This window comes from Oryx dammah, unplaced genomic scaffold (genome assembly GCF_014754425.2).
Source record: "Oryx dammah isolate SB20612 unplaced genomic scaffold, SCBI_Odam_1.1 HiC_scaffold_10, whole genome shotgun sequence".
In the NCBI taxonomy this organism is placed as follows: Eukaryota; Metazoa; Chordata; class Mammalia; order Artiodactyla; family Bovidae; genus Oryx; species Oryx dammah.
In genome coordinates, this window is record NW_024070194.1 from 45374886 (window position 1) to 45396092 (window position 21207).

The window sequence follows — 21207 nt, forward strand, 5'->3', positions numbered from 1 at the left end:
AAGTTCAGTTCAGTCGCTCAGTTGTGTCCGACTTTGCGACCCCACGGACTGCAGCACGCCAGGCTTCCCTGTCCAGCACCAACTCCCGGAGTTTGCTCAAACTCATGTCCATCGAGTCGGTGATGCCATCCAACCAATCTCATCTGTCGTGCCCTTCTCCTCCTGCCTTCAATCTTTCCCAGCATCAGGGTCTTTTCTAATGAGTCAGTTCTTCACATCAGATGGCCAAGGACTGGAGTTTCAGCTTCAGTATCAGTCCTTCCAATGAATATTCAGGACTGCTTTCCTTTAGGATGAACTGGTTGGATCTCCTTGCAGTCATAAAGAGAACTGCAATTGCGGCCTTGCTGCCAGCTGAGGTCTGGACTGTGCCTCGATGTAACCACTCTGAAAATGGGTGCAAGTGAGGCCCTGCCTCCATTTCTCTGCGCGTCGTCTGGACTTTCCGCCCTCGATCCTCCATTTACTCGAGAAAATTCTTTCTGGGGCCAATTGCAATGAACACAGGGACGAGCCCTCTCGGGACTGACCGCCGGCAGGACTTGTCCTCTCATCCAGCGCCCGGAGGGGGCGCTGCTGCGGGGGTAAGTTAGCTGGTTTTTAGACGAAGCATTTCTCCCTACGGTTCCCGTGTTGCGCAACCATCTGCTCAGGGTGACACCCACCGCCACATCAGCCCGGAGCGGGCCAGGGGCGCGGCCAGAGCGCCGCCTGGATTCGAACCTCCACGGCTCCGCCGGCCCAGAGCCTAGCCCGGGTCGGCGCTCGCGCGCGGAGCCAGCGCCCGGGGTGGGCGGGGCCGGCCGGGGCCCCTTCCCTTGCGCGTGGCCGAGCGTCCCGGCCCCGCCCCGCCCCGGCCCCGCGCAAGGCCGAGCGCCGCACCACGCGGCCCCGCCCCCGCCCCGCCCCCTACCCCGGCCCCGCCCCTGCCCCCGCGGCTCCCCGCAGCTCCTCCCCTCTCCCATTGGCCGAGGCGGAGGCCCGCCTCCTAGCCCAATGGGCGCCGCCGCGGCTCGGCCGCCGGCGCTCTGACTGGCCAGCAGCCGACGGAGTGGCGGGGTGCGAGCCAATGGGGAAAGGCGGCTCGATGAATGGCTGGCCCGGGTGGGGAAGGCAGGAGGCGGCGATCCCTGCGGAGGGGGCCGTTCGCCAGCTCCGAGGCAGAAAGTGCCACGACTCCACACGCGCGCACGCAGCCAGCGAGCGGCCGGAGCGGACGGCGGACGGGGCGGGCAGCGTCGGGATCGAGGCGCCCGCAGCTACTTAGGGGGCGGCTTCTCGCCAGAGGCTTGGCCGGCTCCTCTCTCTCCCGCTTCCGCGGCGGCGGCGGCGGCTCCTGCCCTCTCGATCTCCCTCCCGCGTCTCCGGCTGCAGGTAAGAAACTTGGCCGGGCCCTGCAGCAGCGGCGGCGGCGCGCGGGCTGGGCCGTCGGGGCGCCGGGGCCGGGCCGGGCCGGGCCGCGCCGGGAGTGACACGTCTCCTTGGCGGCCCCTCCCCCGGCGGCGGTGCCGCCCGCCGTCGCCGCGGTCGCGGACCTGGGCGAGGGGGGGTCCCGGTGGGCCCCGGGGTGGGGGGTGGCGTGTGCCGGGCCCGAACCCCATGCGGGGGGGCGTCGGCCGAGCGCGCCGGCGGTGTGAACCCCACGTCCTCGCCGTCGGCTGGACCGGCCGCGGCCCCGCGGCGCGACGTGGCCGCCGCTCCCTCCTTCCCTTCGTCTCTGCCTGGCCGTCGGGCCGGCCCGCGAGCTCCGAAGTTGGGCGAAGAAAGTTGGCGGCGGGGCGGGGCGGCGCGCAGCTGGCAGAGGAAGGGGTTAAGCTTCGGGAAGCGGCCCGATGACGTTGCCGGGCTGGAGTCCGGGCTGGGGGTGGGGGGGGGGGCGGAAGGCGGCGGAGGCCGGCGGGGAGAGGGGGCGGGATTGAATGGGGGCCGGGGCTGAGCGCGCCCACTTCGGGCTGCGGCCCCGGCTCGGGGCCGATCGGCGCCGACGGGGCGGGGCGGGCGCGGGGCCGCGGAGGTGGGGGTGGCCCGCTGTGCGGGGACCTGGACCGTCCAGGGCCAGACGCCCGGCGGGCCGCGGTGGCAACTTCCCGGAGGGGTGGCAGGCGACTCCCTGCTCCCCCTGGCGGCAGGGCCGAGGAGCGCCGTTTTCCCGGCTGGCCGCGCGGACCCGGCGCGAGGGTGCCCGGCCGGGGACGATGAATGGGCCGGCAGTGCCAGGCCCAGAGGAAGCGGCATCCCTGGCGCGGCCGCCCGGCGCTGGCACCCGGTCTGGCTCCTGCCCGGGGCACCCAGCCTCGCTCTGGGCTGGGGAGGGCGGGCTGCGGTCCGCGCTTTTCAGTGCAGCATCTGGGAAGCCTCGGGGAGCCCTCCCCCGATGGCAGATAAAAATCGGTAGCTTGGGTGGTGTCATGGTCAAGGGGTTGGCTTCCGCAAGCCCGCATTGTGGAGAGTCGGCCAGGCTGTTTAAACTCCGGGGTGCGGGTCCACGTTGGAAAGAGGGGCTGCTGAAGAGAGAAGCCGTGGAGACCCAGCACGCGTGGGAGTGGGCCACAGGTGTGAGAGGTTACTGTTGCATGAGTTTCTAGAGTGTTCAGAGGCCAGGAGGGAGGTGGGGTCTGAGTTTGCCTCCAACCAGCCCGCTGCAGGCGCAGCCTTGCCACGTCCCAGAATCTGGGTCCCACCCCGTGCCACGCCACAGACCCTCTGCTCAGGGTTCTCAACCTTTCTGAACTCGGATTTCCTTATCTGTGGCCTGGAGATAGAACCACCCACTCACAATGGGGTCAGACAGGCTCCTGGTAGGTGCTGCGACATACGGGGACCTTGTGCAAACGAAGGCAGTTTAGCAATAACTCCTGGAGGTCGGAGGTCATCAGCCTAGGAAGCACTAAGGAAATGAAACTTTGCAGGCTCTTGGGAACCTCCCAGGTTTTGCCTGGTGTGCTGAAACTGTCTGGGCATTTTCTGGAGTTGGGGACAGCCAGAGAGCTTATCAGAGCTTTTTGACTGTTGAATGTCGCCAGAGACTCAGGTCTTTGGTCCAGCCTTTCCAGAAGGGCAGCTGTGTGCTTTTACTCACGACCTACGTGGCTGGGGAGCACCTTGCGTCCCCTGATGCTGTCCTCTGTGCTGAGTCGTCCTGACTTCCATTTAACCCGACACCAGGAAGTCCTGGTGACTCCACTCCTTTGTGAACTCTCCAGAGGTCAGCCCCGCCACAGACAGCCAGTTCGTGTTCCTTCCAGGAAGAAGCTTCCAGTTCTGAGGTCCTAAACATGCCACATCCCTCTCTATTTAAGTGAAGGAGGAAAGCTGGAGGCAGATGGTGGAGCCATGCAGGGTTTCTGGGCCAGTTGAGATTGGGTTGTGGGGAGGACCAGAGAGGGGGATGAGAAAGGTGTTTCTGGGACTAGAAACTGTGTCCTGTGTGCAGAGCTGGAGGTACCGTGCTGTAACAGAACTCTTTCCTTTCAGAGTTAGGAGTGTGCCTTTGAACATCTCTACAGAGAGTAAGGGATTAGATTGGTATCTTGGTGCATGAATATTTTTTGGTGATGGGAGAGTTTTAAATAAATCCTGAATCACTGAGTCACATTTGAGCAATTATGCTCTTTGCTAAAGGGGGCCCTAGGTCAATAGGCTATAGTGATGATACAGCACCAAATTCCATGTAAGTGGTTGAATGCAAACAATTTGATGATTGGAATACTGGTTTATTTAGTAGCTGGGAGGACACAGCACCCCAGTCCAGTATTCTTGCCTGGAAAATCCCATGGACAGAGGAGCCTGCTGGTCTATACGGTCCATGGGGTCACAAAGAGTAGGACACAACTGAGCAACTAACACTTTGAACATAACAGAATAAATGTGGATGAAATGAGGCAGACCAGCAATCTGGTACATTTTTTCCAGCTGTCTCACTGGACAACTGAAGCTCAGCCCAACTTGATTTTTAAGGTTTACTGTTTAGAAATGGATTCACAACTTTGATCTCCATCTCTGGTGTCCATCCAGTGGGTGAGAATGTGGAGGCCCAGCAGGTCAGGCAGTCATTAGGCTAGCTCCTGCTGCCCAGCTGCTGGGTGATATGGGCACAGCCTTCTGAATGTTCACCAACAGGCCTTGTAATTCCACACTCCAAGGGAGCACCTCGATCTGGAAATGAAGAGTTTCAGTGGAAGGAAGGTGGGGAGTCAGTGTGAAGCATGGCAGTGAGTGTGAAGACCATGCTTTCATCTCACATCTTTCTTCACCATCTCCTGTGTGCCGGGCCTTCGTACACTGCAGACGAGTGAATCTCACGCATGTCTGCAAAAGCTCCTGTCTAGAACTGTCCAGTAGGGTAGCCACACAAAAGTATTTAAACTTTAATAAAATGGGAGTTCATTTATTAGTCACAAAGCCACATTTCAGTGCCCAGTGCCACGTGGTCAGCGCAGATTTCAATCCGTTCCCCTGCCACAGGGAGTCCTGAACAGCACTGGTCTGAAGGTGGCTGGTGTTCCCTGAACATTGCTGCTGCTGCTAAGTCACGTTAATCGTGTCCGACTCTGTGCGACCCCATAGACGGCAGCCCACCAGGCTCCTCTGTCTTTGGGATTCTCCAGGCAAGAATACTGGAGTGGGTTGCCATTTCCTTCTCCAATGCATGAAAGTGAAAAATTAAAGTGAAGTCGCTCAGTTGTGTCTGACTCTTCGAGACACCATGGACTGCAGCCTACCAGGCTCCTCCATCCATGGGATTTTCCAGACAAGAGTACTGGAGTGGGTTGCCAATGCCTTCTCCCCCCTGAACATTGATGCCTCTGTTTTTCCTGATCATTTAGAGACAGTGTTGCGTTGAACCCTGTAAAGTGCCCATTCTGTAGGTCAGGAACAGTTGACTAATGGCAGTTCATGCATGTCCATCTACTGACATGTCACCTTAGAAAGTACTTTTGGACTGACTTGGGTGCACCTTACAAATTGCATGTTCAGGGCAAGAAGCAGGAAGCAGGGTCCTGCTCTGGAGAGATTCCTGCCTAAAAGCAGCACCATCAAAATGGCCCAGTGTAACAGACATGGAAAATAGATATTGGGCAGAAAGCATATGGGAAAGTAAATATTTCATTCTAAGTCAGAGAACCTGGGCAAGAGTTCAGTGCCATTTGACATTACCAAAAATTAACCTGGGGACTTCTTGGAGGCTGTTTCCTTAGGCTCAAAAGTTCAGGTGAGTTTCCTGAGACTGGCAGGCCGACTCCCATGGCCAAAGGCCAGGCACATATGGCCTGCTTCTTTTTTTTTTTTTTTTTTTGGCCTGTTTCCTTTAAGTGCCATGGGTGATGTGTCTCTCCCACCCACTCAGCAACTCAGAGCAACTGTAATTTTATAAAGAAGGTTTTGCAGTTTCTACGTTGGATTATTTTAGCAAGGCTGCACTAGCAGCCGGTCTCCAAACCCTGCCTGGTCCAGTGTCCTGGTGTTTGCCTGCTTGGCTGGCATCAGGTGTGCCCTGGCTATTGCCAGCACTTTGTTATATTCCATATAACTTCGAAAGGATCATTGGTTAGAATTTGGAGAGAATTTTTCTGAGTGAGTGGCCTCATGTCAGTACGGCATGTAGAGCAGCACCAACCCAGTTAACAGAGATAGATCCCAGAGTGACTGGCAGCTGCCGTCGTGCTGGTCGGAGAGGCCATGCTGGAAGTGATCAGCTAGCTATTGTGATCGTGAACATCACCTGCTGGCCTCAAAGTTGGAATAAAAGACCATCTTAGACTCAGGGCTTTAATGTTGTGCCCTGACCCTGGCTGAGGTGTGAGTGAACCAGGTGTGTTTGGGGCTGACTTGAGACTGGTTCCTGGCTGGGGCCACACCTGCATGGAGGGCACTTGGCCAGTGCATGAGGTTTGTCCAGCCCCATGTTGCTAAACCACTGAGCCACCTTTTAAAATTGGAGAAGCTGTTGTTAAAAATCTAGATTTTGAAGCTTTCTTGGGGACAGTGGGGATTTCTGGGCCCACTGGATCTGTTTCTTGGTGGCAGCCGTGGACTGCAGTCGCCTCCCTGAGCAGGGCCTGTGCTCTCTTCCCAGCCCCCACCCCTCACTATACCTTGCTTGGGTCCCTGGGGCACTGTCTGCCCCCACCTCTGAGAGCTACTCATCTGCCTGTGACCTGAGTAGTCCACCAGGGTCTCCCCCAAGCTGCAGCTTAGGGCGGCGAGGGAAGGGTTCTAATCCCCAGAGTAAGTGGTATGACCTTGGACATGACTTTGCCTTCCCGGGGCTTCAGTTTCCTCATGTAAAATGAAACTAGGCCAGGTGGCTCCATCTTCCAGGCCACACATCTTGGTTTATCCTTCACTCCTTGCTTTCTCATATGTGTATCCTTCATGCTGGCAAACCTACCAGCTCCGTCCACTCACCGCGTCCCCCCAGACTGGCTGGGCGTGAACCCTCATCCCCTGGTGTATTTCACTGGCTCTGGGTGGTCTTCCTGCTCTGTCCTCACCCTCGCCTTCTGGTCCGTTCCCAGGGCAGGTCGTGCCACCCTGCATTAAGACCCTCCAAGGCCCCGCCTTCCCTCTGCTTCACTGCTGGCCCCACCCTCTGCTCCGCTCCGGTCACACCACTGCCCTCTTATTTCCTGGGCGTGCTCTGGCCGCCGGGCCTTTGCATGCGCCGTGGTTCTCCCAGGGGAACTGGTTCCCAAACAGCCACGTGGCCACTCCACCTGCTGTCCTCATGTCTGTGCAGTGACAGCCCCATGAGCCGTCCCCCTTCTCTGCACAGTCACCACCCGATGTGTTGCGTGTGTGACTGACTTTGTCACTTCTGTCCCCGGAGCATAAGCTCTCCCAGTGCAGGGACGTGTCTGCTCGGTTTCCCCAGGCAGCCCTGGCGCCTAGAACAGCAGCGCACAGTAGATGCCTGTCCTGCCGGGCTAATGGAGAGGTGATTTTCTAGTGCGCGAGTTCTGTGAGTGTATTATGATTCCGTCTCAAGTAGCCTGGATTCCTCGAGTGTCAAATATAAACACGAAAAATAAAATTCTAAAGCCAAGTGACAGTGGGGTTCCCTCCAGCCTGGCTCCTGCCGGGAGCTGATAGTTCCTCGTGGCCACGCTGCCGCACGTGGGCCGTCCTCTGGTCAGCAGAGCCCAGGGCTCTGGAGTGACCCTCGGCAGTGGGCTCGGGCATCTGCTCTCCCCCCAGCACCCTCACCCGCAGGCCATTAGACTAGCCTCAATGCCACCTGTTCTCTGTTGTCTGTAACCCACACGGGGCCTCGCTGGACCGGCCCGTTCTGGGAGGAGAATTTGCCATGAGCATCCGTACCTCCCGGCCAAGCTGAGGAGTTAGACTGGCTCCTGGGGCAGCTGAGCATATCGGTGACGCGCCCTTACCAGGAGCCAAACACTCTCTTTGGTTTGAACAATGTGCTGCCTCTGAAAAGAGGTGATTTTGTGCTTTGTGAGCAAGAGTGTTCCTTAGTGGCAGGAAGGTAACTGGCATTCCATCCCCGCTCCTTTTAGCCAGACTCTGTGGGGCCGAAGAGCAAGAGGGCTTGATGAGGCTAACCTCCTGCCTTCCCGACTGTACGTCCTCAAGGCAGGGGCATGGGAGCTGAGAGGGGGGTGCTTGAACAGGGGGTCTGGCTGGTCGTAGCCCCTTCCAGGCTGAGTCAACAGCCCTCAACTCTTCCTGCCTTTGCTTTTAGGCAGAGAAACAGTTGATCCTAGACTTTAACCCCTTCTGATGGGAGGAACTAGCCCACTCATTTCACAAGAGAGATCAGGTTCTGGCCCTCAGCCCAGGTGGTACCTTTTCCTGACACTTTTCATTCAGTGGTTAAAAGGTTCAATTCAACTGTAGCAAAACCGATTTCCTTTTTAATTAAGACTCACCCTGCATAGGAATTAAAGGTAACTTTGTTGCTGTTGAGTATGTTTTCATTTCCTGGGAATTCTAGACCAGTTGTAGTCATAAGAAAGAAAGATAATCCTGTGGGGAATTTTGTAGTAACCACAGTGATCGGGAGAGGGAGTCAGTACAGGAGAGTGACTGGGTGACCAACACCGAACCGGCAGTCTCAGCAACATGTCGGGCGTGGACAGGGCGGCAGTAGCCATGGCCAGGCCCAGCCACTTCTTCCCTCTTAGGTTGGAAGCCCCAAGCCTTGCTCTGAACAGCCTGGTGTCAGAAGCCACCAGGGACAGTGTGGGCTGTGGGGAGTTAAGGTAGGAAGTGCCCGCCCGCAGGACCTTGGTCTCCGCTTCCCCTCTCATGGGAGCCATGTGGTCAGAGCATGTGAGCAACCTGAGTGGTATAGGAGTGGCTGAGCCTGTACAGACCCGCCAGGCATCAGAGATGCTCCTTCCAGAGTCACCTGGACTTACTTTCCTACCAAGTTGGCATACGTATATTTATATGCATTAACTCTTTACTAAAGTGAAGTCGCTCAGTCGTGCCCGATTCTTTGCAACCCCGTGGACTGTAGCCTACCAGATTCCTCCGTCCATGGGATTTTCCAGGCAAGAATACTGGAGTGGGTTGCCATTTCCTTCTCCAGGAGATCTTCCCGACCCAGGGATTGAACCTGGGTCTCCAGCATTGTAGGCAGACGCTTTACCGTCTGAGCCACCAGAAAGTCCTTACTAAAGTAAAACACAAATATCGCAAAATGTACCATTGTGTCTACAGCTTAGTCAAGGTCCATGGGGGTAGCACCCTGTTTAACCAGCAGACCAAGAAATGTGATCCCCCAGCAGTTCATCTGGTGCCCCTCAGCTGTTGCCCCTCCTGGAGGGTCACTACCCTCCTGACCTTTAGCTTGCGGGTCCCTCCGCCCCCAGGTGAACTCGGGGGGAGTGGACTCACACGCGTGTTGCTCTTTGGGTCTCCACTTGACATTGCATGTGAACGTGAGGTCTGTCCGTGCTCTGGGGCTGTGGTGGGTTATCCCTGTGTTGTGTGTTCTCCACGTGTCGCTCTGGAGGGGCACTCAGGTAGTTTCCGACGTGGGGCTTCTGTTACGATATATAATAAATTACATTATAAAGTGTAGTCTTGCCCCTGACTTTGATGACTGACAGTGCGGACTTCTCCCCCTAGCGCTGATCCTCTGTTGTACCCCCGCCAGCGTTGTAGAGCCTGGACTGTAGTCCACAGTGGCTGACTGTAGAAAGGAACCAGGTGAGGCTGAGTTACCACTTCTCCTGCCACCCTCGCCCTGTCCTAGAGGTGGCAGTCCTTGGCTGCAGAGTTCTTCATTAAATATGAGCCTTTGCAAAAGGCTCGTGGAAGGGTCAGATTTTACCAGTGGTGGTGTTTTAGTTGCTAAGTCTTGTCTGACTCTTGCAACCCCCAGGACTGTAGCCTACGAGGCTCCGCTGCTGTCCCTGGCATTTCTGCCCACAAGCAAATGCTGTTCCAGCAGAAAGGAAGCCCCTCGCTTTAAATGTGGGAGAAGCTTGCAGAGGAGTTCAACAAAGCCAGAGCTTCATTTTTAAAAAAGATAAGTCATGGTGACACGTATCAAGCAAAATTGGTCATGGAAAGGGAAAATAATATTGAGTGTCAAATGGGACTTCAGTACAGAAGTGGTGACATTGAAAAGATGAGTGGTTTTCATGAACAGCTTGTGCCCAGTAAGAGTCTACCAGTGTCCCAAGTGTTTATTAGAACCTGGAGGATCCGGGGGAGGAGGCTGTACCACACCTTACATACAAGACATCTGTTTTCACCCCAACGTGGCAACGGTTTTGCAACTTTTAGCAACATAAGTCAATTTCTAGGAAAATGTAATTTAACAACACTGAGCTAAGAAGACAACCAAGAACCTGATGAAAGGGGTGCCTTCAGGAGCTCTATACTGAGCACCATACTAAATAGCAAGACACTCAGGTATTTCACTTTGAGATGAGAACGAATGGGGTGCTTGCTGACACTCCTCTCGTGCACGGTGTTGGCGGTCCTGCCCTGGGCCAACACTCAAGAAAAGTGAAGCTGAAGATAGAACGATGGGAAAGAAAGGAACAGGATCTACAGGCAATATGCTTACATGTGTAGAAAAAATGTTTTAATCTACACTGTTAGTAGAAACAGGCAAGGTTGCCCGGGGTGGAGGGGTGGGCAAGAATCACCGAACAAAGATCAATTACTTGTCGGTGTCACCAGCAGCAGAGAATGAAACTTAAGAGAGGCAATGTTTGCAATAGTATAAAAATGGAAAAACCAAGAAAAATACCTTTCCCCAGTAAGACTGCATGGCATGCGTTTTCTTCCTCCACCACGGTACCTGTGCTTTTGCGATGTGGTATCAGTGGTTCCCACCTGACCGATGTTTAGCGGAACTGTTGTAGGAAGGGGGAGGCCCCCCTTCAGGGCCCCAAGAGCCGGCTCTTGTCTGACACTCAGAAAAGAATTGTCCAAGGAGACACATGCTGACAAAGCAAGAGATTTTACTGGGAAAGGGCACCCGGGTGGAGAGCAGTAGGGTAAGGGAACCCAGGAGAACAGCTCTGCCACATGGCTTGCAGTCTTGGGTTTTATGGTGATGGGATTAGTTTCCGGGTGGTCTTTGGCCAGTCATTGTAATTCAGATCATTGTAACCCACCAGGTTACCCTGGTGGCACTTGCATTGCTCAGCCAAGATGGATGCTAGCGAGAGGGATTCTGGGAAGTGGATGGACACGCAGTGTCTCCTTTTGACCTTTCCCGAACTCTTTTGGATGGTAGTGGCTTATTAGTTCCATATTCCTTACCAGGATCTCCTGTCATAAAACAACTCATGCAAATGGTTACTGAAGGGCCTGGCCAGGGTGGGCGGCTTCAGTCAGTGTGCTTCCCCTAACAGAACCTGCATTCAGAGATGCTCAGGAGCATGGTTGTGCTGGGGTTAGACTGAACGCAGTGGGAAAGCATTGATCCCACTCCCTGGGAGCCCCGTGTCCGCTGCAGGAAGAACTCTGCATGTCTGAATGGCCATGTGTGTCTTGGAGAGTCGGGGTTCCTGATTCCTACCTTGTGGGGTATGATCTTCACTGATGAGGCAAGAAGATTTAGATCTATTTATGTACCTAACTTTTCCAAAGACTGTTATTTTGGAGAAACACAAAAACATGTTAGTGGTTTATGTATTTATTTCTTTTTCCTTAGGCAAAGAAATTGAATCTGAAATGGCCAATGAATAAGCCAAGGCTTGGAATAGAGTACATTTCTATTTTTGGTGTTTTAGCTTTCTTTAAAATGAATAGCATTGTTTCTTGAAAATAGGAAGTCAGTTATTTCCATCCTCTTAGAACATGAAATATATTATTTCTGAATATATCTTTCAGTTACCGATTTTTCTCTTAGTTTTTCTGGTTTAAAAAAAATAGAATTAGAGGTTACCCTTAAAATTTAAGATGAGGTGATCTGAAGATTTCATGTTAGATGAGGTTAATAAGGGAAGTGAAGTTGCTTAGGCATGCATGACTCTTTGCGATCCTATTGACTGTAGCCTACCAGGCTCCTCCGTCCATGGAGTTTTCCCAGCAGGAGTACTGGAGTGGGTTGCCATTTCCTTCTCCAAAAGTGAAAGTCGCTCAGCTGTGTCCGACTCCTCTCGACCCCATGGACTGTGCAGTCCATGGAGTTCTCTAGACTGGAATACTGGAGTGGGTAGCTTTTCCCTTCTCCAGGGGATCTTCCCAACCCAGGGATGGAACCCAGGTCTCCCACTTTGCAGACAGATTCTTTACCAGCTGAGCCACGAGGGAAGCCCAAATAAGCATTCTCTAAAAAATATAGCTGGGCTTGCAGGGTAGTAAAAGAGATTGCCAGAGGCCATAAGCCCCCGGGGAGGGGGAAGTGGCGGGCACACAGATGCAGGCTGGCCCTGTGGAGTGGGTGTGACCATCCAGAGCCTGGGTCTTGGGTCTTTGGCTTTTATGTCCAGGTGGGAGCTGTGTGGAGGGAATGGAATCCCCCTCCATATTCCCGTGTAAAACCTGCGCTAAAAGGGCTGCTAGTTGAGGGGTGGGGGGCGTGGAGATGATAAGACTATTTGTCCTGAGGCCGGAGAGGCTGGGAATGTTTGACCAGAGATGATACTGCCTCTAAAAATTTGTCCTCACTGTTGCTTTCTCCTAAGGCCTTGTTGAAGCAAAGATAAAATAGCTCTTTGGAGACAAGCCTGAAATTCAGACCAGACAGGATTGCCACTGATAAAATACCCCCAGAGTCACTATTAAGAGGTATAAAAGTACTGAAAACCAATAATGGGGGAAAAATAGCACCAGGGAAAAAACAAGGCAAACTTGGAAAAAAAAGAAAAAGCACCTCAAAGGACTGATTGATTACAGAGCTGGTTAGATTCAGCTGAAGAGACAGTCGGTGAAGTGGAGCACAGGTCTGAGGATCTCTGCTGAGCGGTGGCAGAGGTTGAGGTGCGGTTAGGAGTTACTGCAGAGAAGCCAGGAGCATTGCTTCCCAGAACGCATGAAACACGCGAGAAGGCACGGGGAGCCTGGATTAGACGGTGAAAATAACTGCTCACCTAAAGGTTTTGTTGAATCCTCAGAACCCAAAAGATGGATCTTAAAAGTAATGAGATCTTTTTTTTAAAGGTCTTATAAATGATAAATTGACAACATGCCTTTTAGTACTAAGCACTCCCGCCCCTCTCCCCATCAAAAAAAATAAAAGCCAGAGAAATAAAACAGTATCTTCAAAGCGGTGAGAGTAAGTAGCTCTCAGCATAGAATTTTGTACTCAGCTAACCATTCATGCTGAATGACAGTGAAGAAAAGAAATCCTTTCAGGGCTGCAGGGACTGAGAATGTTGCTAAGAGGAGATTCTTGCTGAAACAGGTGATCAAGGATGTGCTTTGGGGAGACTCAGAGATGCAGGAGGCCTGCAACGCAGGAAGCAGTGACTGGCAGACAGATGGGGGACCATTTGGGAAATATAAGCATGAGTGTCTGGAACTGCAGAGTACCTGCAGGTGGTCCAGGTGTGTGTGAGGGAGAAGCAGGTGCGAGGGAAAGGAACCCCCCTTCATGGAGGCCCCAGACCCAAGGCTTCTGTGGCTCTTCCTTTGTTGGGAACTGTCTGCTGTCAGGTGTGTGTGTTAAGAGAATGTAACAGGAAAAGGCATTTTAATCACAATTTTTTTTAAATTTATCACAGTTTTTTAAAAGAGCACTTACACATAGACACACACAAAAACAGAAAAGTGTAACTTTCAAACGCAGAGGACAAGATGTCTAGTGGAATGCAAAATAAAATAAGAAAATGAGGAATAAGCAAAGAAAAAGTACTGTAAACAAGAATAAAAAGATGTGGTGTAAATGAGTCCAAATACATAGGGAATCACAGTAGATGTTGATGAACTGGACCCACCAGTTACAAAGACAAATCGCCATGCTAGTTTTAAAAGAAAATCCATCTATATGCTATTTTTAAGAGTTCCACTTAAAACATGACCCCAGAAAGGTTGCAAGTGAAGAACAGAAAATGATTCTGGGCCAATATTAACCCCCCCAGAAATTGATGTAACTTTTAAAATAATCAGACAATGAAGTGAAAAAAAATCATTAGGGATAAAGAGGATCACTTTATAATAGAAGATAAAATAGTAGGCACTTTATCAGGAAGATGTCGCAGTTCTGATTTTATGTTCTAATAGGATGCCCTCTCGATAAAGCACAGATTGACAGATTCCCAGGAGAAACTGACAAATCCATGCTCATAGAGGGAGATTCTTAAAGCTCTCAATAGCTGTTAGGTTAAATAGACAGAAAATGAATGGGGTTCTGCAGAAGGTTATACACCGGAACATGCAGTCTTCAGTCCACAGGGTACATTGTGGTTGTTTAGTCGCTCTCAGTCGTGTCCGACTCTTTGCAACCCCATGGACTGCAGCACGCCAGACCTCCCTGCCCCTCACCATCTCCTGGAGTTTGCCCAAGTTCACATCCATTGAATCGGTGATGCCATCCAGCCATCTCATACTCTGCCACCTTCTTCTCCTTCTGCCTGCAATCTCTCCCATAGTACATGTTTGTAAAAGCTGACCACAATCTAGCAAAACACTCCAACATCATAATCCAAGCCAGTGCTTTGTCAGACTGCAGGCCCAGCACGCCGTGGCCCTCAAAGTCAATTTAATTTGTTGTGAAAAACTTCAAAAAAATGTTGATGGCTTAGGAGATACCAGTGCAGGACACGTGCTAATACTGAGTTACTGTTTCATGAAAGTCTTATTATTTACATGTTCATATACATACTGTTGGAGAAGGAAATGGCAATGCACTCCAGTATTCTTGCCTGGAGAACCCCATGGACAGAGGAATCTAGCAGGCTACAGTCCTTGGGGTTGCAAAGAGTAGGACACAACTGAGCGAGTTCACTTTCACTTTCATACATACTGTGCATATAAGAGGGTGCATGTATGTGTCCTGGATCAAGTTATCTTCCTGGATCATGGTTACAAGTGTAAAAGCTTCGACCTGTATCACACAGAATGGGTCCTCTGATGGACAGTGCAGTTGAATTAGGATTGTTGATGGTAATTCAAAGCCCTCACATGTTAGGAATGTTAAGAATGTTAGGAATGTTAAGTTAACTGCCACTTTGTGAGTCAGAGGTCTTTTGGGAACTGGAAGATACTTCAAACTGAGCACTGATGAAAATAGTGCATTGTAGCTTGGAGGATGAAGCTACAGTAGTACTTTACAGGAAAACTTATTACCTTAAATATTTGCTACAAGAAAAAAGAAAAGAAAAGGCCTGAGGATCACTTTATAATAGAAGATAAAATAGTAGGCACTTTATGTTCATGTCAAGCAGTTAGAAAGAACGGAATGAACCAATGAAAGTTAGAAGAAGGAGTGATGAAAATTAATTATGTAGATTGAATCATAAACCCATAAATGGGTCCTGGAATCATCATTGAAATTGAACTAGCAGTTAAAGTCAGCTCTCTACCAAAGGGAACCTTCATACACAGTTGGTAGTAATGTCAATTGGTACAGCCACTGTGGAAAAGAACAGTATGGAGGTTCCTCAAAAAACTAAAAATAGAACAACCATATGACCCAGAAGTTCTGCTCCTGGGTATGTATCAGAAGGAAAACAAAAGCACTAGTTCAAAAAGATACATGCACCCCAGTATTCATAGCAACACTAATTACAATAGTCAAGACGTGGAAACAACATGAATGCCCACAGACAGATGAATGGATAAAGAAGACATCAGATGCATATATAATATGTATGTAGTGAAATACTAATAGAATACTTCTTAGCCATTAAAAAAAGAATGAAATTTTGCCATTTGCGACAACATGGGTGGACCTAGAGGGTACCCTGTGAAGTGAGATAAGTCAGACAGAAAAAGAAAAATACTGCACGATATCACTTACATGTGGAATCTAAAAAATACAACAAACTAGTGAATATAACAAAAAAGAAGCAGATTCACAGATAATAGGAAATAAATTAGTGTTTACCAGTGGGGGATGGGAAGGGGGAGGGGCTGGACAGGGGAAAGGGATTAAGAGGTGTAGCTGCTGCTGCTAAGTCACTTCAGTCCTGTCCAACTCTGTGCGACCCCATAGACAGCAGCCCACCAGGCTCCCCCGTCCCTGAGATTCTCCAGGCAAGAACACTGGAGTGGGTTGCCATTTCCTTCTCCAGTGCATGAAAGTGAAAAGTGAAAGTGAAGTCGCTCAGTCGTGTCCGACCCTCAGCGACCCCATGGACTGCAGCCTTCCAGGCTCCTCCATCCATGGGATTTTCCGGGCAAGAGTACTGGAGTGGGGTGCCATTGCCTTAACTACAAAAATAAAATGAAATAAAACAAGCCCTAAGAGTATATTGTACAACATGGGGAGCATAACCAATATTTTATAATAACTATGGACGGAGCAGTTTTATACTTAAAAAACCTTTAAAAATTGTGAATCACTATGTTGTAATCTGTAACTTATATAATCTTATACAGCACCTATATTTCAACTTTTTAAAAAAAGCAGCTCTATACCCACTCCTCCCCTCCAGGAACAGATCGCGAAAAACCAGACTCTGATGGTTTTACAGGCCATTTCTTCTGAATCTGCAAAGAACAGAGGGAAAAGGGTGATCCTTAGCTTATGAGACTGAGGCGACCTTGCTGCCAAGACTGTGGAAGCACAGTGTGAGGATGATCCTGCCTCCCCTCACATGAGAGCTCACAGCCCCGAATCCCCCAGAAAAATGTCAACAGACCAAATCTAGTGAGAGATTAAGAAGGAAAAGACCCACCATCAAGAAGTGTCTACACACTCAGAACCATCTGTGAGTTAACACTAGAATGTTTGTTATTTTAGTTCAACCCATTTCAGACTAGAAAAAATGTCAACTGATAAAGAAAAAGCACTTGCTCAAACTTAATGCCCAGTTATTAAAAAGGAAAGGTAACTAGGAATATAAGACAGCTTAACCTGATACTCATAAAAAGTTTTCTACCAACACAGCATCTAATAGTGACACATCAGAAATGGAGACTCAGCGACAAGACCAGCAAGCCTGTCAGAGTTCTTGCCCGGCTCAGGGACATGAGAAAAAGAGATGCGATGATACGGCTTAGGAAGCAAGAAACAGCTGGCTTTTTTCATAGGTGATTTTTTTTTTTTCTTGAAGAGAATCCACAAACTCCTGTATTTGAGGAAAGTTTAGCGTAATTATCTGGGTAAACAACACACGTGTAAATATGAATAACTTTGCTGGATGCCAGTAGCTAGAAATAGAAAAAGGTATCTTTTTCTTGTACACCTAAAAATAGCAATAACCTTAACAACAACAAAAAGACGTGTAAGACTTTCTATAGAGATCATTAAAGCTCTTTGCAAGTATAATATAAAAGGACATTTAAATAAATGGAGTGCTACACAACTACACACTGATCAGTGACAGTTCCCATGGTGTACAGTCAGCTGTCCCCACCTTCATCTGTAAATTTAGTCTGCTTCAAAAATCCCAATGGAATTGGGATTTGGAGGGGATGCGTGGGCCAAAATATGGTATTGATGCTGGGCACAGATAAATATGCAGGTGGGACAGAGTGTAAGTCCATCAAACCTGGTGGCGCAGAGGCAACTGTGCAGGGAGGAGAAGGGAGGAGGGTGGACCAGTTCAGAAGGGGTGCCAGGTAATTTAAGCCGGGAGAGAAGCTGACATTGTTTCCTGTCATATGCCAGAGTAAATCCCAGGTGATTAAACCGAACTACGAAAAGCTTTTTGAAGTGTGTGGAAGAAAATAAACAGTAAAGGACTTCTCTCCCAGTGGCTGGGACCTGGGTGGCTAAGGCAGGGGTATAGGGAGGTTTTCACTCTATATCAGCCATTTTGTGCCTTTTAAGTTTTGACCCCTAGGACTGCGTTGCCTCTTTACACGACTGAGTGATTATTTAGATTGAAAGGAGAGCAAAAGTCTTTTCCTTAAAAGAAAAAGGAAACAGATTGACTCTGTGGCTTGTGTGCTAAGTTGCTTCAGTCGTGTACGACTCTTTATGACCCCATGGACTGTAGCCCACCAGGCTCCCCTGTCCATGGGATTCTCGAGGCAAGAATACTAGAGTGGGTTGCCATGCCCTCCTCCAGGGGATCTTCCCGACCCAGGAGTCGAACCTGAGTCTCTTACATCTCCTGCACTGGCAGGTGGGTTCTTTACCACTAGTGCCACCTGGGCAGTCCCAGACTCTGGGGCAATAGCTGTGATATAAGAAAACACTGTAAAAACAAGATGGTTGAAAATGAAACCAGAGACTTGTTATTCAGTTGCTAAGTTGTGTTCAACTCTTGGCACAACCCCATGGACTGCAGCATACCAGGCTTCCCTGTCCTTCACCATCTCTTGGAGTTTGCTCAAACTCATGTCCGTTGAGTCAGTTATGCCATCCAACCATCTCATCCTCTGTCACCGCCGTCTCTTCTTGCCCTCAGTCTTTCCTAGCATCAGGGTGTTTCCCAAGGAGTCAGCTCCACAGACTTGGATACATTGAAAACAACAAATGGTTCGTATCCAAGCTATGTAAAGGACAACTGTAAATAAAGAAAAAGGCAACCCTTCAGAAGACAGGCCAAGCATGTGAGCAGGCTACATCATAGGAGAAGCGTGAAGTGCTCATCTCTGTGGGAGGCCAAGCATCACTGGCATCTGGTGGGGACATGTCTAGAGGGTGAGTAGAGGATGGGGCCTCGTGCTGCCCCAGGGAGCAGTTGGCAGCATCTGGTGGCACAGTGCCCACCCTGGGCCAGTGGTGTGTTCTGGAGAATAAAACATTGCCCAGTGACACTCGCAGGGCTGGTCCCATGCAGCCCTTGCCAGGGTGGTCCTGGGCTTGTCTGGTGGACACCCATGGCTGAGCATGGGGGCACACTGGGTGTTGGTCCTCTGTGGAAGGAAAGATGAGACACTGAATGTTTATCTAAAGTAAATGGGGGAGACTTTTTGATTTGCTAAACCTGGGTGGTGGATAAACGGCTGTTCAGAATGTTTTTCTTAATCTTCTGTATATTTGAAATACTTGATGATGCAGTCATTATCTGCTAACGTCCTTATTCTGTTGTCATTCTGTTTTGGTTTTGTGCCTTCCTGGTAAGTCACCTTACACCCAGGAAATGGGGCTGGGTCTCTTTGACACCCCCTCCCCACCCCCTGCTGTCGTTTCTCAGAGTGCCCTCACAAGGCCTCCAACGGCACAGCTGGGTGTTGACACGACCCAGCCCAAGGAGTGCTGTTGAGAGTCCTTTTGCAAAACCAACCCAAATCCCTGTTGCCAGATCGGACTGACCTCGCCAAACTGCACTAGCTTGGTCAGACCGAGTGACTCAGCAACAGTAGTCCATGCTTGGGGTGTCCACACAACCTCTGTTCCCCAGTCCTTACTCCCAGGAGCAGAAGAAAGCCATGCCCTCAGCACCTCCAAGGTGGGCCTAGAGTTTCAGCCACAGAGCCTGGGAGTGGTTCCTGAGCCTCGGGCCAGCCGTCTGCTCCCTGTGCTGGCTGGCCTTCTGCTTCACACTCTAAGCAGATCCGCTGTTGTAAATAAACGTGTACATTTCGTAGAAGTTTCTGGGATCCACAGCACAGATTCTCTGTGGTCAGCCCACTCAGGATGCAATGGCACACAGCACAGTCTTATGGAAAACCTTGTGGGAGGTTTCTGCCAGGCCTTTGACTGTGTGTGGAGCACCTGGCAGGCTAACCTTGAAGACTGACCTTGAGCGTATTTGGAGGCTTAGGAAGTGATGGCCTCAGATGTCCGTCTGCCCGTGCAGAGGGAAACGCTCTCGCAGCTGGCTTCTCTCCACTCTGCCCCCCCGACTTGTATCCTGTGTTTGCCTAACTTGAGAGCCAAAGCCAGCTTTCTATCCATGGCTTTTCTGCCCAAACCACTCGGCTGCAGAATCCATGGTGCTAGAAAGGGGATGAAGTTGGGGGTGTGGGGGAGGAGCTGAGATGGGGCAGGGCAATGCCTGTTCTGGGGGCTGGGGGCCCAGGGCCTCCATGGGACCTGCCCTCCAGGGCACGTTGGGGACCCAGGGCTTGCAGACCTGCAGCTGGGTGACCCGGGCCCCTGGCCAGGTGCTGCCTCTGGAGAAGGGCATTGCAGAGGGTTTTTGTATCTACTCTTTCTCAGGTTCTTTTCCTGGATATTGAGTAGAGTTTCCTGTGCTGCAGAGTAGGTCGGAGGATTTTGTCACCTGAATAGGATGGATGTCATGATTATGCTATTGCCTCGTACCTGAAACGTGTCTGTGTTGACAGTGTTCTGAGGGGTCCTTCTGAGGACCCAGCATTTCAGTTGTGGATGCCCACCGAGCAGCAGGGATTAGAAGGGGATGGTGGAACCTTCCAGCTTCTTGTCCCCCGCCTCCCGCCTCCTGGACCCCTCCCTCCAGGCTTTTTGCACTCAACTGTGAGTGTGGTCCTGAAGGCTCCTGACTTCTGTGTGTGTGGCACCCACGGCAAGAGGTCAGAACTCGCTGCCCCAAGACCTGGAGGCTCCATGAGCCCCCTCGGGCTTGCGGACCAAGATGTGGAGTTTGACCCAGAGCTGCAGCCCCTGGCAACAATCTGGGAGAAGTAAGTGTCCAGCTGCCCCTGAGGAAGGTGCTGCCCTGGAGAGCAGGGCATAGTCCGCCCTCCTCCTGCAGGGGTTTCGTAGAAAGACAGCAAAGACATTTTTCCTATGATCAGAGTGATTTTCCTTAGAATAGGATGCTGAGCTCAGTCCCTCCTCTCAAACCCCCTAATGTCAAAATTTGGATTCCATGGCTGTTTAGAAGCCCCTACTCACGCAGGAAGAGAAATCTCAAGTTTTAAGCCACTGAGAAGCCTGGGCCTGGCCTATTCCAGCTCCAGAGATTTGGGGGACCACTTAGCTCTCCTCCTTTCCCCATGCCCTCCCGCAGCCTCTCACACACGCGTTCCCACAGCTACTGCACTGCTGGTCCTCTTGGGGGAGCTGGGCTCTGTCTGTCACTCCCCAGGTCAGGGGACTGGAACTGTGATAGCAGCAGCAAAATTAGTTGGTAAACGTTGAGTGTATCCAAGAAATGGACCCCTTGGAGTTCCTCACTGAAGTCAAGTGTAGCCCTGCTGACAGCTGTTGGGTGCGGACCTGGCCACCTCCAACCCTGTGGACTTCGGTCCCCGGCCAGCGAGAACGGGGGTTCATCCTCATGGTTGGGAGTGTGTCATCAGACAAAGGGTCCTCTCCCCAGGGTGAGGAGTGGGCCTGGTGGCGCTGTCCCCCTCCCTCATTGCAGCCTCTGGATGTGGAATCCAGACCTGAGGCCTTACTTGGTCAGCTCCTAGAAGTGATACTTCCTGTTTCCTAATGTGCAGATTCACAGGCTCCATTTTTCCTCACCACATGTTGATCACCTTTGGGATTGTAATGCGTAGGTTCTCATCTCTGCCCCTAGGTGGGTACTTGTGTTTATCAGCCCTGGGAAAGAGGGGGCAGCAGAGAAAGAGCGCTCATGAGACCCACTGGCCCGGACACTGTGAGCGAGAGCCAGCAGCTGTGTTTGATTTGAATCACATGGTATTCTTAATATCAGCCAACTTGAGTTGGGGCCGGGGGGTGGGGGGCGGAATCTGTCCTGATATGAGAAAGCAAAAGATACATCAGCCTAGTGCTCCCATTTCTACAGTCATCCCCTGTGACCGGGTGGCTCCTGCTCC

General features: G+C 51.2%; 1 protein-coding gene across 6 annotated transcripts in view; it reads left to right on the plus strand.

Moving 5' to 3' along the window:
- Positions 1 to 1054: 1054 nt before the first annotated feature.
- The window catches only part of RRBP1 (ribosome binding protein 1), a 47511-nt gene continuing 27358 nt past the window's right edge, over positions 1055 to 21207 (plus strand). For 5 of the 6 annotated variants that reach the window (XM_040248000.1, XM_040248004.1, XM_040248006.1 and 2 more), the window contains exon 1: positions 1055 to 1374. The gene's annotated coding sequence lies outside the window, so the exon portion shown is untranslated. Of the gene's footprint in view, positions 1375 to 7890; positions 7908 to 21207 lie in introns of those variants that run through there. The other variant, XM_040248002.1, reaches the window with a different exon arrangement.